Here is a 16843-nt window from a genome sequence, read left to right on the forward strand (position 1 = left end):
AAACGTATTAGAAAAGATGAAAAGACCCAGAAATAAAACTACATACTTACAATCATCTGATATTCGACAAAAGAGCGAAAGATGTAATGTGGAAAAAACATAGCCTTGCTGGGTGCCTGTGGCTCATGCCTTTAATCTAGCTACTCAGAAGGCTGAGATCTGAGGATGGTTGTTGAAAGCCAGCAGGGCCAGGGAAGTCCATGAGACTCTTAGCTCCAATAAACCTGAAGAAAATGGGAAGTGGAACTGTGGTTCAAGTACTAGCCTGGAGATGAAATGCAAAGGGGTAGCTCCGAGGCCCAGAGTTCAAGCCCCACGACCAACACACACAGACACACAGACACACACACACAGACACACACACACACACACACACACACACACACACACACATACACACACATCATAGCCTCTTCAACTATTGGTGTTGGGAAAACTGGACATCCACAGGCAGAAAACTAGAAGTGGATCTCTGCTTGCACTAACATCAACTCAAAATAGATTAACTATATTAAAATCAGCCAAACTACTATAACACAGAAAAAGGGTGATATTAGAACTTATAGGTATTGAGGTGCGAGCTGGGCAGCTGCACGCCGAGCACCAGTAGTTGCGCTCCAGATCCTGCAATCTCACACCGCCTGCCTAGACCCAGTAACCGCTTACTCCAGTTGGCCCCTGCGACAGGCGCCATGGATCGAGCGGCGCCCCGCACTCTGGGCAGCTCTGCTCACCGCCCTGGCTCTGTTCCTCAGGCCGCCGGTGACGAGGGTCCCATCTTACGCTGAGAGCCCTGTGATGCCAACGCGCTGGCTCAGTGCAGGGGTGTGCCGATCTGGTGCCTGAGCCAGGCTATGCCTGCTGCCTGACATGTGCTCTGCGCAAGGGCCAGCCATGCGGTGTCTACACCGAACGCTGCAGCTGCATCTAGGGGCTCAGCTGCCAGCTGCCACTGGGCAAGCCGTGCCCACTGCAGGCGCTACTGGACGGCTGCAGGTTCTCCCCCAATGCCAGCATCCTGGCCAGCTGAGGCTTACCTGCTGCTGGTGCCCTCCGCCTCAGGAAATACTAGTGAGTCGGAGAAGGACCGAGGCACAGGGAGCGTGGAGAGCCATGCCCTGCCCAGCACACATAGGGCGCCTGACTCCAAGTTCCATTCCATTCACTCAAAGCTGGACACCATCAAGAAAGGTCACGCGAAGGACAACCAGCGCTATAAAGTTGACTATGAGTCCCAGAGCATGGACACCCAGACCTTCTCCTCGGAGTCCAAACGGGAGACAGAATATGGTCCCTGCCTTAGAGAGATGGAAGACACCCTGAATCACCTGAAGTTCCTCAATGTGCTGAGTCCCAGGGGTGTGCACATCCCCAACTGGGACAAGAAAGGATTTTATAAGAAGCAGTGTAGCCACTCCAAAGGCAGAAAGCGGGACTTCTGCTGGTGCGTGGACAAGTATGGTCAGCCCCTCTCAGGCTTCAAGAGCAAGGGCACCGATGGCGTGCACTGCCTCGGCATGCAGAGGCAGTAAACCCCACTGCATCAGTTAAATTGGAGCTCCAATACGCCTTACTTTGCACAAAAGACTGCCACGGACAGAACAGCACCTGCCTACAGCCTCAACTTATATTTCTTTTTGTGATGACTTGGTTTTGTGTGTGTGTTATTTTTTTAAGAAAACCAAAGTTTAGACAGAGATTTTTGAAATGTCTATTGTTCCTTTAAATGGTAAACTTGAGCATCTTTCCACTTTTCAGTAGTCAGAAAAGAAAATTAATTTCTCTGTTGCTTTCTGTAAAAATAACTGATACTCCTGCCCAAAGCATCGGATTTGATCCCCTTCTAGAATCCTCTCCACATCTGCCCATTGGAACAGCTGACCTTCTGCCTCCCTCACTTCAGTGGCTATTGTAGAAGACACCTCTTTGCCCTCCGCCCTGCTCAGGCCTCATGGAGAACAGGAAAGTCAGAAACTCCAGTCACCTGGACAGGACATCTCTACCATACATGAGACCCCTGGCCCTCCTGGAACTATCTGATTCCAAGGCATGGACCCCTGGGCCACAAAGCTTCTTCATTATCTGCAAGTGACTTGATCTGCTTGGAAAATACTGGAGACATTGAGGTGGAATATAACTGACCAAGAAAGTTCTATAAAACTGACCAAAAAAGTTCTAGCACATTTTGGGAAACTTGTAAATGCAGATCTTTCTGACTTCCCTCCATTAGGCAGCTTTTCAAGAATGGAGCCGAGTGGAAGGCCCAGGGTGGCCTTGGCTGTGGTCCAGCAGGGCATGGAGGAGGCTGGGAGTATACCCCACACTTCACCAGTAATGGAGTAATCGCTCTGGAGACAACAACAACAAAATGTTTTCTAATTTAACTCCTAGTTTGGGGTTGAGGATAATAAACTATTTAAAGGCAAAGGTTTATTTTCACCCCTCATCTTTATTCTTGACCTAACAAAACAATGGTGTTTAATGTTATCTAAACAGGAAAGATGAACAGCTTGTTGAGAAGCCTCATAGGGACACTGGGAGCACATAGAGAATAACTTGTGTTTGTTGAACTTGGAGTCCAACTTATACTTTACAATTCACACATATATGCAGAGAGAGTTATATGTTCTCAATAGTTAACATTGTATACAGCATAGCCCAACTATAATAGGATCCATACTAGATAATCCTAGACAGTGTTAGATACTGGAAGGTGTCACTATGGCCGTGACCAGGAGAGGACACTCAGTCCAGGCTGGGCTTTTCTCTCCCCAAGGCCAAACCCATGGCAGCGTTGGGTGTGTGGCGATTGTCCTGTCCTACACTGCAGAGAACTCTCCTTAAGAACAAAAAGAGGCCTCAAGACAGTCTGCCGACTTATTACGAGCTTTCCTTTATTTTTTAAATTTTTTGGGGGGGAAAGTATTTTTTGAAAAGTTTTGTCTTGCGATGTATTTATAAAAGTAAATAAAGTTTTTACCATTAAAATAATAATTAAAAAAAGAACTTATAGATACTGGCAGGAACTTCCTGAATAGAATCCCAGGGGCATAATAGATAGGAAAGAGACCCAACAAATGGGACTACACCAAAGAAAAAACCTACACAGGCTAGAGACATAGCCACTAAATTAAAAAGACAGCCAACAAATTGGGAAAAGATATTTACCTGCAATGCATCAGACAAAGGGCTAATTTTCAATGTATACATGGATCTCAAGGAACAACTCCTCCGCAAACTAATAAACCAGTCACCAAATGGGCAGAGGAGCTAAGGAGAGACTTCTCATAAGAAGAGGTAAGAATAGCAAAGAAACATATCAGGAAAAGGTTCATCATCCCTGGCCATAAAGAAAATATAAATCAAAGTAATCCTGAGATACCATCTTATCCAAATATCTTGAATTAGACAACAAATGTTGGTGGGGAAGTGGAGAAATTAGAAAATGGCAAGGACATTTGTACAACCATGTTCCTTGCTGCTCAATTCACAGTGACAAGAAATGTATACAACCCAGATGCCTCACAATAAATGAATGGAACCAATAATTATGCCATCTATATACAATGAAATTTTACAGAGCCATTAGAAAGGATAAAATAATGTCATTTGCAGGGAAATGGAGACACTAGAATAAATCATGTTAAGAAAGTTAAGAGAACATCAAATTGACAAATGGTACCTGTTCCCCTGATATGTGGAAGAAAGGTTTAAAACACAATGGGATATGACATACTGTACAGGACTCTAGGCATCATTTACAGTAAGAACAGAAGAGGAAGCATTTGGAGAAAATCACAAAGTTGTAATACCCAAGCACCTTTTCTATATAATACTATATATATATATATATATAGAGAGAGAGAGAGAGAGAGAGAGAGAGAGAGAGAGACAGAGAGAGAGAGAGAGAGAATTGAATTGCAATGATAAGGAAACAAAGGAACTTTGCTTAATTTGTCTTTTCATTTTCTGATGAATCTGTATTCTTCACCTAATATACAGGGAAGATGGGGGAAGGACACAGAATTAGTGGGAAGTGGGTGCAAAAAATGCAGCACCAGAGCCCTCTGGCTGTACTGGACATTGATGAAAGTGAACCATGCAAGTCGAGGGTCAAGATGGGAGGGAGGGTATGGAAGAGATTGTGGGAACAGAAAGGTAACCCTGCTCTATATCACCGCTAAAACAATTATTTTAAAAGAAGAGGGTTCCCAAATGAGAACATATGAGAATAGGAAAATACAGAGCGGATAATTAATTCTTTTTTTATGTCCTTGGTATCTGATAGTTTCAATCAATATCTATTGTCCTACCAACTGAGTCATACCTCTAAACCCAAAAGTCCTTACAATATTCAAATTTTTCATTGATTTCTTCATATTTTCTATTTACTTTTTGGTTTGTGTGTGTGTGTGTGTGTGTGTGTGTGTGTGTGTGTGTGTGTGTGTGTAAGAAATGGAGTTTGATCGCAGGATCTAGGTGCTATCCCTGAGCTTCTTTTTTATTCAAGAATACACTCTACCACTTGAGCCAAAGCTTCACTTCAAGATCTTCTTGAACAGTTTATGGGAGATAAAAGATTCACAGAGACGTTTTTGCACCGCTAGATTCAAATCATCATCTTCAGATCTCAGCCTCTGGAGTAGGTAGTATTATAGGCATGAGTTAAGGCTTCTGACTTATGAATTGTTGTCCCTTTTTAAAAAAGCTGGTGCCAGTGGTTCATGCCTGTAATCGTAGCACCACAGGAGGCTGAGATATGATAATTGAGTTTTAAAGACAACCTGGGTAAGAAAGTCTGTGAGACCATTATCTCATAATCTGGTTAGCAAGAAACTAGAAGGGGCACTGGCTCAAACTGGTAGAGTGATAGCCTTGAGCACAAAAGAACAGGGACTGCCCCCAGGCCCTGAGTTCAAGCCCCACATATAAAAAAATGTAAAAAAATTGCAATCACTTGTAATCTCAACATCCTCAATTGGTGGTGTATCTAAAGTTAATTTGCATCTCACTTCGTATGTATTTGAGGGGGAACTAAACATATAACATTTTTTTTAAAAAATGAGCAGTTGGGTTCAGGTGGCTCATGCCTGTAATCCTACCTTTTCAGGAGGCTGAGAAATGAATATGGTGGTTTAAAGACAACCTGGGCAGAAAAGTTCCCATGAGACTGCTATTTCCAATTAACCACTAAAAAACAAGAAATGACACTGTGGTTTAAACTGGTAGGGTAGAGTACTAGCATTGAGCAAAGGAGTTCTGGGACAATACCCATGCCCTGTGTTCAAGTCCCATGTCTGAAGGAAAAATAGAAATCAGGGCTGGGATGTTGGCTCAGTGCTAGAGTGCTTGCCTTGCATTTTGAACCTTTGGGTTCAATTACTCAGTACCACATAAGCAGAAAAAGCCAGAAGTGGCATTGTTCCTCAAGTGGTAGCTGCTAGCCTTGAGGTGAAGAGCTAAGGGACAATGCCCAGGCCAGAGTTAAAGATCCATGATGGATAAAAACAAACAAAAAAATAGTTCAAACATTTAAATGATGTGCACAATAGACTATATACTAAAGATGAAAGATTACATTAATGAATTAATAATTAAAGTGATCAACATTGTTTCGATTTTGTAAGTGGTGAATATAGCAGAAAAAGTGATAAGAAATAATGATTCAGTTCTAACCACTCATATTGTTTTAAACTTATTTCTACTTTTAAACTAAAGGGGCACATAAGTATCATTTTACAAAAAAACAAAAATTGTACATGTATTTCAGCCTGAATTCCACATTTTATAATTTTCCTTTTAGTAAACAATCAGTATATTTTCATATAAAATACTTGTAATGCCTTTACTTAATACTTACATTCTAGTATTTGATTGTATCATAATTCCTCCCTTACTTCTTTTCTTCATAGCCTTTCCTCCTTTCTATACTAGCAGTTAAATTAAGGGATTCATGCACTTAAGGTAGGTCCTCTAAAAATGAGCCACACGCCTGCTCTTTTTGCTTTAGTCACTTTTGATTTGTTGGTCATGTGGTCTGGGCCTGGAGACTGTCATTGCACTCTTCAGCTCATGGCAAGTGATCTACTGTTTGAGCCACAGTGCCACTTCTGATTTTCTGGTGGTTTAATGGAAATAAGAGTCTCACAGACTTTTCTGCCTAGACTGGCATTGAACTGTCATCTTCAGATCTCAACCTCCTGAGTAGCTAAGATTACAGGCATGAGCCACCTGCACCCAGCTCTGCTTTAGCCTTATTTTTTTTGGGGGGGGGGGGCTCAACTCTGGGCCTGGACACTGTCCCTCAGCTCTTCAGCTCAAGTATAGCACTCTACCACTTGAGCCAAATTTCCACTTCCAGTATTTTTTTATTCTGCTTATGTGATGCTGAGGAATGGAACACAGGGCTTCATGCATGCAAGGCAAGCGCTCTACCACTGAGCCACCTTCCCAACCCTGCTTTATCCATTTTTATGGCAGGGTTTTCTGTTTATGACCTGGCCAGCATGGTCCACTATCCTTCTTTTTACCTTTTCTGAGTAGATAAAATATAAAGCACAATGCATTGGGTTCAGATATTGATTGAGATCCAATATTGTGAATGTTTCCCTGGGCTAGCTTCAAATCATAATTCTCTCTGTATCAGTCAAGACCTAATAGCTAACATTACAACTATGAGCTCTCATGCGTGGCTCAAATTTCTGACCACTAAAACATATGAACAAAGTTTTAATAATTTTAAATGTTCAATTTGAGGACAATGAGTGCTTTTAATTGCCTAGTTTCAAATTTCACCAAAAAACACAAATATTAACTTTTGATTTCCTAGATTAAATAAGCAGATAAACTTTAAAAAGCAATTAACTATTTAAAGAAAAAAGCTAGGGCTGGAAAGGTGGCTCAGTGGTAGGGCGCTTGCCTTGCTTATATCTGACTTGCTTTGGAAACAGGATTAGTCTTCCATTCTACTTTCTACAAAGTTGCATGATTAGCAAACATGATTTAGAATGAGAATGGCCTCATACTTCATGTTCCACGTAGGAGTCTTCCTTTCTGTATATCACTCCCATAAATCTACATACTGGACTTGGCTTTATTGTTTCAATGTTGTCTTATTTGTAGTCTTCTATACTGTATTGAACCCTTATACTTAAATTCAGAACTTCTCTTTCTCCTATTATTGCTATTGTTTCCCTTACTGTTAGCTCATGTACACTTGGGAAATTATGAACAGCACGTACACTCACAAAAAGAATGTTCTGAAAGCCTTTTTCCCATTTAAAATTCCCTTAATTCACAGAGAACTTACAAAATTTGAGCTCAATGTACTCATGTATAATGTATTTATAAGCAATATAAATTTCACATTTTCTCTTTATTAAATTGTCTCTGAAACATGTGTTACCTCAGGTCCAAAGTGTCCTAGTGTTATTTCAGTGAAGCCAGAAAACATTCATTATACCTCAAGCAGCACAATCGATTGTTACTGGAAGTAACTGTTACTGGACGTGTAAAATGACCCCAAGAGAGGAATGGAACATAGAGGAATAACAAAGTTCAAATTATCTTGTGCTTTCCTTTTTACTGTACAGGAAAAGTATCCCAAGGCTTGAAGGAAACTCTATCCCTGGCTTTTCAGAGTGTGTTCTTTACTCATATAAAAGTTTTCTGTAAACTTCTAGTTGAGAGTATTACAAAAGGAAATAATGAACCATTTGAAGGCCAGCATAGAACAAAAGGAAATAATGTTGTTTTAAAAGTGTTCTCCTGCAAAGGAACAAAGACATGGAGGTTTTAAAGTGTCTTATGGATGGATATTTCACCCCTGAGATGATTCTCTTGATGCAGAAGTCAGTTATCAATTCCTTTGGTCTGGTCCTGAGTTCTCCAGAGCAATGAGGATTCCAAAAAAGCAGGATCCAGTGAATATGATCAACAAAAGGACCCTCTTCTCTGAACAGTACACCTTTAAGATATTTCCCAAAGAAATATCTGGGATTTTTGTTTGCTTGTTTGTTTAGTTTGTGCTGGTTCTGGGGATTTAATCCAGAGGCTGAATCCTGTCCCTGAACAGTTGTATTTCCTGCCCACTTGCCCCCAAAGCTAGTACTCTACTGCTTGAGCCAAAACTCCACTTCTGTTTTTTTGGTGTTCAATTTTTAATAAAAGTTTGACAGACTCAACTGCCTGGTTTGGCTTTGAATTAAGATAGTAAGAAAGCTAAGTGATATCAATTGCCTAGACTTCTCTTTTGAAACAAGAAATATTAGATGAAGTTTATTGTAAAGCTAATATTTGACAATTTTCAAAGGAAGAAAATATGTCTAGCAAAGAAGCCATAACTTAAATAACTCAGCAAAAGTAGGTGCACTGAATCATTTTGAAATTATTTTTTCTGCTTGAGAAGATTATTGATCTTGTCCTTCCTTTTGGGGAAACTTAAGGTAATATTTGCACTTTTTGTTGGTTGTCAGGCTTGATCCTAGGCGCATTCCCTCAGCTCTTCAGCTCAAGTTGAGCGCTCTACCTCTTAAGCTACAGCACCACTTCCGGGTTTCTGGTGGTTAATTGAAGATAAGGGTCTCATGAACATTCCTGACCAGGCTGGCCTTGAACCACAATCCTCTGGTCTCAACCTCCTGATTAGCTAGGATTACAGGCATGAACCACCAGCACCCACCTCATATTTGCCATTATGTGCACTGAATGACACTATGTAGACAAATAATGGAAATTTGAATCAAATGATGGCATTGCAGCTTTTCAGAAAATTTGAGGTAGCAATAAATATGTCCTCCTTTCCATGTTGTTTCATTAATGACTCATGAGCTATGGGACCCTTACATTTGCATCCTCTGCCATCTGTGTAGGTGTATTTAGTATCAGGAAATGTTCATAGAGAAATACAGAAAGACAGATTTTTAGAAAGCAAAGAAGATAAGATATGAAAGAACAGCACAGAAGGAGATACATTTATTACACAGAAATTAAGAACTAGCCTAAGAAATTTAGAATGCTAAAGGCATTGAGGAATAAGACTAGTTGATAACTATTTGTTCAATAACCAAAAATGGTTCTCTAAAATGATTTCTGGTATACCTTAGTTACTGTCCTTTATTCATTAACTCTGGAATTATGCCTTCTCTTCTGTCACAACTGTTAATTTGCCTCTGCCGTTTTGATGCCATAAATGACCAAAACTATTTCCAAATCTCACTTAGACTACCCTTCTCATTGTGATTAGCAGTGACCATTCAAAAACCTGGAGTCTTTGGGCTGGGAATGTGGCTCGGTGGTAAAGTGTTTGCTTTGCATGCATGAGGCCCTGGGTTCGATTCCTCAGAACTACATAAGCGAAAAGAAAAAGCCAGAAGTGGCGCTGTGGCTCAGGTGGTAGAGCGCTAACCTTGAGCTGAAGATCTGAGGGACAGCGCCCAGGCCCAGAGTTCAAGCCCCACAATCTGACCCTCCCCCCCAAAAAACCTGGAGTCTTTGAATTTCCAGAATGAATCTTCACCTGACATCTAAGCACATTCAAGCCATTAATTGCTGTGACCTAATGAACAAAACTTTTTTTTTCAACGCAATATCCTAATATAAGTAAAGTACATGAATTAGGGACTATTGTCAGGAGTCAGTATGGCAGGAGCAATTATATATTCCGAGTATGGGTTCCTTATTTTGTATTTACTATCTAAATGTTTTTTTGGTTTTGTTTAGTTTTTTGTTTTTCCTAGTCAAGGGGCTTAAACTCAGGGCTACGGAATAATTCCTGAATTTATTTATTTTTTTGGCTCAAGCCTATCACTCTACCACTTGAGGCACAACACCACTTCCAGTGTTTTTCTGTTTATGTGGTACAGAGGAATTGAACTCAGGGTTTCATGCATGCTAGGCAATCACTGTATCATGAAGCCACATTCCCAGAACCATAAATGACTTTCTTAATTTGATATTATATTTTCATTCCATAAATATGTACCATAATATTGGCCAGGTGCCAGAAAATGATGTAGAAAAGAATACAATAAAATAAATCCAGTAAGGCTACTTGGACAATGAATAACCCTCACAGTCTAACAAGGGCACAGAGGGCTTACCTCATGGCGATGTATCAACACGCTGAGTGAGACCATTCCTGACCCACAGCCCACTTCCAGAACCAGAATGAGTAGGCTATCTTGGGTTCCAGCAACCTGGGGATGTTGGACCACCTCCTACAGCACCCATTCAATCAGTTCCAGAGAGAGAGAGACAGAGAGACGGAGAGACAGAAAGAGAGAGAGAGAGAGAGAGAGAGAGAGAGAGAGAGAGAGAGAGAGAGAGAGAGAAAGTGAACCAGCATTATAGTTAAATCCGGTGCCAGTGGCTTAGAACTCTAATCCTAATTAAACAGGAGGCTGAGATATGAGAATCATGGTTCATAGACAGCCCAGGCAGGAACATCTGTGAGAATCTTATCTCCAAAGAACCACCAGAAAACTGGAAGTGGCAATGTGGGCTCAAGTGATAAAGCGCTAGCCTTGAGCTGAGGAGCTCAGGAACAGTGCCCAATCCTAGAGTTCCACACCCACGACTGAAAGAAAGGGGACTTCCCACCAGAAGAAGTGGACTGAATAGCGCCCATTGTCCTAGGGAGCATGGTAGAGAAGTCAGGCCGAGCTGCCTTTGAACTTGAAGTCATAAGTAGGTCACCTGGCTTCTCTGTGCCTCGATTTCCCCAGCTGCAAAACTGAACAAAGTGAAGGATCCCCTTCCTCATTGGGATAGGGTAATAATGAAAGAGAGCCATGTTTCAGTTCATAATCCCACACCTGTGGTACGATTAATAACAGGCCCCACTTGAGCCCTTTCTGGTATCTTCCTGTCATATGCTCACAGAATTGCCAAAAACATATCTGAAGGTCGCTCCCTCTCTGCCTAGCCATTCTCCAGAGTTCTGTCTGTATAAATCCCTTGTTTCCTCACAACTGTCCTGGGAGGAGAATCAGGTCCAATGGTTGAGGCCATACCAAGAGCTTCACATGTGGTCAAGAATCGGCTGCTGTTCACTGAGTTTGGGATAATCCATCAAAACCAATGACTGAGCATGGTGCCACATGTCTACCATCCCAGCTAGAGAGGACCAGGTCTGGTGGAGCATATCTTTCACAGGAGGACTGCGATCCAGCCCAGCCTGAGCATATATTTATTTTCTATCTCAGAAATGCTCAAGACAGAAAGGCGGCTCATCAGAGCCGGGAGAGGAAACAATCAGGGGAGCCATGGTGCCCCCAGAGGGGTGTTTGACCTGGGTTGGTGTTGGGGCGGCCACTCACCTGTGCTGCTGAGAGAATCTATTGGCAGCTGCTCCAAGTGGGGCAGCAGCGATGGCAGCAGCATTGGGGACACATGGGCCCAGAGCAGATGACTAGGGGCAGAGAACAGGTTGGGGATTTAGGCCTGCTGGCAGCACGCCATTGCCTGAGGTTTGAAACCTGGCACCGCATGAAGGAGGGAAAGGGCCATGTGGGGGTGTGAGCATCAATTGGCTACTATACATCAACGTCACCTTGAGTCTCTTCCTCACCACTCAGCCACCTCTACCTTCCTCAACTACTGGTAGTGGTGTAAACTAATAGAGGGAATCCCAGTGCTACCTGGCAGCATGGAATGTGTGCGTGGCCAGCATTCTTGTATCCCATTGGTCAGAAAGAAGCATGAAAGAATGGGGGTGTGGCCAGAATCCTGTGAAGCAAGCAGAATGGGTGAGTGTCAACAGGCCATCCTAGGGCAATTTGAGCTGCCAGGATGTTCCCAGGACATGAGAACGAGCCCCAGGGGTTAACAAAATAAAAACAGATGGACATGCACATGGCAGTATGCTAATAAATACATATCTTTATAGAGTACCAGAGATGTCTAAACATTATTCAGTTATTTAGACTATATTCCTACCAATTCTTGAGTATTCATTATGCATCCATGTAATTAATGTTACTGTTTAAATCCTTAAAGTATTAATGAAAGCACAGTGTCTGAAATTATTGTGTTCCTGTAAGTAATAATATTCTTTTAATGCTTCATAAATATTAAATAAAATCAACCAGCCTTCTGAAATGATGCTGTTTAATTTTGTAAGATCATCATGCACCATGAACTCATTCAACTGTGACATTGAGTAAATTCCAGTGTTATTCCCTTGGATGGGAATAACATCCCATCTTAGTATCTTAGTATCTCCTGCCATTGGCTGGTGTCAGGACGGGGATTCGAAATGAGAGCCTAGGTTGCCACGTAGGCCTATGGCTTCCCTGATAGTCTGTCAGCCTTCAGCAATGCAAGGTGAAGTACCCTTTGCAACAGTGTCATTCAGACCCAGAAGGGTCACTGCAAAGGAAGAAAACATAAAAGGCCACATTTTTTCTGTGCATTGTTTTCCCTGAAAGACCTGGGGTTCTAGGATCACAGGAAGATCGCCTTCCATGAAGATAAAAAAGTCACGCCTGTTCACTAGTCCTGAATTCAAGACCCAGCCCTGGAAAACCTGCTATTTATATATATTGTAAAGATAGGATTTATCCTTACCTATAGATGTTCAGTCCATACATGTTTGGTGTCGTTGTTCCTTGTATCTTTTGTTTTATTCATTTATTTAACATTGATTTTACTATGATGAAACCCATTGTGTTTATTACATTGATGACAACCTATCACAGAACATCTAGATTTGTAGAAATGTTCTCCATCATGCCTGACCCCCAGGATTCTCAGAGAAAAGGAAAAAAGTTTCACACTCTCCTTCTTACTCCACGATCCACTTGTTGGTAGTGCTGGGATCTGAACTTAGGGCAGAGCAAAACCAATTGGCCAATCAGTCAAGGTGATCATACAAATCTGTGAGCAAATAAGGAGTTTGGCCATCCCCAGAATCTGACATTGATCCCCAGGGTGGTCCTCTATAGTCAGAAATTCATAATTTAAACATAGGATCTAAATTGACATGCATGTGTAAACAGCGTCTTGTGTTCAGTGCAATAATTTTCGTTATTTTGTCTCTAATTAATGGAGGTATTTTGTATTTTAATAAGCATGGTCACAGGTATAACTGTGCTGACATGGATGACAACCTGTTCTCATGGCTACAGGGTTGCCTATGTATTCTCTCACAGGAGAGGATAAAAGGCACAACGACTGGCTTCTGACATAAGGATGAACCTTTGTCAGTGCTGGGATTTTAGCACAGGTCTGGGTAACTCTGTTGCACTGTGGGAGAAGGGGAAGCTCACCATCTTTGAAGAGTAGAATGTCAGGCCTGATGCAGAGCCTGATTTGAAGCCCCAGCAATGGACAAAATAGCAAGGCCACCTTTTTTAAACATAGGATTTCTCTTTACCTGCAGGTGTGATATGTATCTTGCATTCAGTGTAGTTATTCTTTCTATTTTGTGTCTTTTTCAAGGATGTATTGTGTATATTATTGCATATGAGGTGACAGATATAACTGTGCTGACATGGATGACAGCCTATTCCCATGGCCAAGAGTTGCCTATATAGCATTCTCCATCCTCAATGAGACCTAGGACATTCACAGGACAGGAAAACCTGTGCCACCATAGGCTTCTCACATCAGAATGAATCTTTTGGTAGTGCAGGAATTTGAACTCAAAGCCTAGCAGGCCCAATTGGTGAATGGGTCATGGTGAGCACAGCAGGCTATGAGCCACTAAAGAACTAGGCCATTCCTGGGACCTGGGATGGAGCCCTGGTGGGGGCCAATATAGTGATAAATTCATAATTAAATAGAGGATCTATATTTCCAAACATGGGTGGGCGGCATCTTGCGCTTGGTGTAGTCATTCTCTTTGTTTTGTGTTTTATTCATTGATGTATTATGTATTTCCTTGAGTATACGATGACAGATATAACTGTGGTGAACTGGATGACAACCTATTCCCATGAGTATAGAGTTGTGTATATTCCCCCATACCACTACCAGCCTACTGGGAGTGGGAAATGCAGCCAGGGGCCCAGCTGTGAAAAAGACAGGACACAGCATGAGTCACCCTGGTTACCAGAGGCAAGAGAGAACATATGCCAACCCGCCCTGAGGACCCAGAATCCCCTGGATGATGCCAAAGATATGGACAGCCAGACTTGGGTCCCAAGGAAAAGCTGGAATATGCAGGTCTCTTGCAATTTAGGATTCATTGTAGACCATGATAGGGGACTAAAGACAACATTGCTATTGAGGAAGGGCACCATCCAAGGTCAGGAAGAGGCAGACAAGCACCCAGGCAGTGGGCAGAGAATGATGAGGGAAAAATACACACACACACACACACACACATACACACACACACACACACACACACACACACACGGGTAGCCCAAGGCCTCAGTAGTCCCTGAGCAACTGAACATCCCAAACTCAAAGAAGATGGCACTACCATCCTCAGACAAAATCTTGACAAAACTCAGAGCCTCTCACACATCTGAAATGGCTCATAAAACAGCATGGCATTTCCTACTGTACACACCGCTATGATGAAAACTCAGCCACAGCATTTTGGTTGTCAGTCATGGGGTTTGAACTTTGGGCCTGCGTGCTATCCCTCAGCTCTTCAGCTGAAGGTGTGCACTCTACCAATAGAGCCACAGCACCACTTCCAGTTTCCTGGTGTTTCCCTTGAGATGCAGTCTCACAGACTTTCCTACCCAAGATGGCTTTGAACCGTGATCCTCAGATCTCAGCCTCCTGAGTAGCTAGGATGACAGTTGTGAGGCACTGGCAGTGCCCGTTTTAAGCCACCTTCTTACAATCAGGGGAAATCCAAATTGTCAGGCCATAAAGCACATGCAACCCTTCACTTTCAGACTTTGACACCAGTATCCAAAGCCATTCTTCCTTGGTTGCAGAGAATATAATCGACACTACCCTCCAACCCTACTCCCATCCGCTCACTCCCTGCCTAAAATAGGCCACAACCTCTGGAGTTCTTGGTAAGACAACGTCCAGCCTGCTGTAACTTTACACTCGGGAAAACTTGGGGAGCTCTTAGAAATGGCTGTACACTGAGGCCAGAACCTGGTGTCCCAACCACAGCAACCACCCTCCTTCACCATCTCTGGCAAGCAAGGGGTGTCTTTCTCTCTTATTTTTTTGGATGAGGGGCTTGAACTCAGGGCTTGGGTTCTGTCCCTGATGATGAATTTGCTCAAGGCCAGTGCTCTACCATTTGAGGCATGGCACCACTTCCGGTTGGAGATTGGAGATGAGAATTTCATCGGAATTTCCTCCTTGTGCTGGGAAACATGTCCCTCTGGATCTCAGCCTCCCAGTAACCAGGATGACAGGCGTGAGCCATCAGCACATGGCCAATGGTGTCTCATTCTTTAGAATTTCCAACTAGTCTTCCTCTAGACACTACCACCTAGACCCTCCTCTACCTCCCTCAGGGACAGCAAAGGGAGGCTCAGAATCTGGGGAAGGCCATAGGCATTAAAGTGCCCCCTTCACATCACTACCCCTTTCTAAGCTCCCATCTGCTTCCTCTGGATGACCTGGTTTTCTGGGGTATATCAAACCCACTTGGACTTCTTAGGCCTCCCTTGTATCCCCCCGGCACATCCAACTTGTACCTGAAAATTTATGGGGCCAGCTGCTCCATGTCCCAGAGGAAGACATTGGAAGGTTGCTGATAACCGGTTGTAGGGGTGCCCAGGGCAGAAAGACTGACCAGATCCCCTCTGTCAAAGAAGGAGACACAAAGCATGGATGGATCTCTTAAGTGCTGCAGGGCACACCATCCACCTGTCACCCAAGTCCCTTGGAGTAAAGTTTTACCTTGACAGAACTGGGGCTTGAACTCAGGGTAAAGGTGCTGTCCCTGAGCTTCTTTTGCTTGATGAGAGCACTCTTCCACCTGAGCCACAGTACCACTTCTGGCTTTTTCTGTGTATGTGGGACCTAGCAATCGAACCCAGGTTTTCCTGTGTGCTAGGTGAGCCCACTACTGTTGAGACAAAATCCCAACATTGGATAGCTGTTCTTCTGTGACCCCTTAGGCCTGACTCAGGACAGTCTTGCACATCTTTACTGAGTATCTAACCAGCAGCCTTGGCTGGAAAAAAACATGGTCTGCTATGTTGTCCTTTATCTATGGCATCTTTTCTCTCTGTGCTTCCTGTCCTATCCTCCTTGTTAAGCAAGACCCCCTTTCAAGTGCTGCCTCTATGAAGCCTGCTCTAATCACCCTGGCAGAGGGGGATCTTCTCCAGGCTGCTGACATTGTCATGCTCTGCCTCAATCTGGTGTGGTTGAGAGTCCACAAAGGCGAAGGCCTGGCTTTCACCACCCAATTTCTGAAGGCTCTGATACACTACCCAGGAACCAGTGCAGTATCACACTCTGTGAGAGGGCACTTGAGACCCAAGCAGTCTGGGGGCAACAAATGGGGCCATTTATTTTGTGGGCTAGAACTGAGGATCTGGGAGCTGTCTTTCTGAGTTTTCATGCTCAAGGCTGCTACTCTACCACTTGAGCCACAGCTCCACATCTGGATTTTTGGTGGTTCCACGCATAGAAGTGTCTTATCAGATTTCCAGATTCTGGCTGGCTTCAATCTTTGATCCTCAGATATCTGCCTACCGAGGAGCCAGGATGTCAAGTGTGAGCCAGGCTCCAGAACCTTTCCCTTGAGCTTCTGTTTATCTTGTGTCAACTAGCAAGCCCTACTTAAAATAGTCATTTATAGGGGATCATGTTCCTCTCCTAGGTCAGTTAACCCAAGGAGATAAAGTATCTTTGGAAAAGGCTAGTCAGAATTGGCCTAGGTGAGTGTGTGTATGTGTGTGTGTGTGTG

The 16843-nt window shown here is 43.1% G+C and overlaps 1 pseudogene; it reads left to right on the forward strand.

The window, feature by feature from the left end:
- The first annotated feature begins 692 nt into the window (after positions 1 to 692).
- LOC122097282 lies at positions 693 to 1636 on the forward strand (annotated as a pseudogene).
- The last annotated feature ends 15207 nt before the right edge of the window (positions 1637 to 16843 follow it).

This window comes from Dipodomys spectabilis, unplaced genomic scaffold (genome assembly GCF_019054845.1).
Source record: "Dipodomys spectabilis isolate Male_0828 unplaced genomic scaffold, ASM1905484v1 ptg000421l, whole genome shotgun sequence".
In the NCBI taxonomy this organism is placed as follows: domain Eukaryota; kingdom Metazoa; phylum Chordata; class Mammalia; order Rodentia; family Heteromyidae; genus Dipodomys; species Dipodomys spectabilis.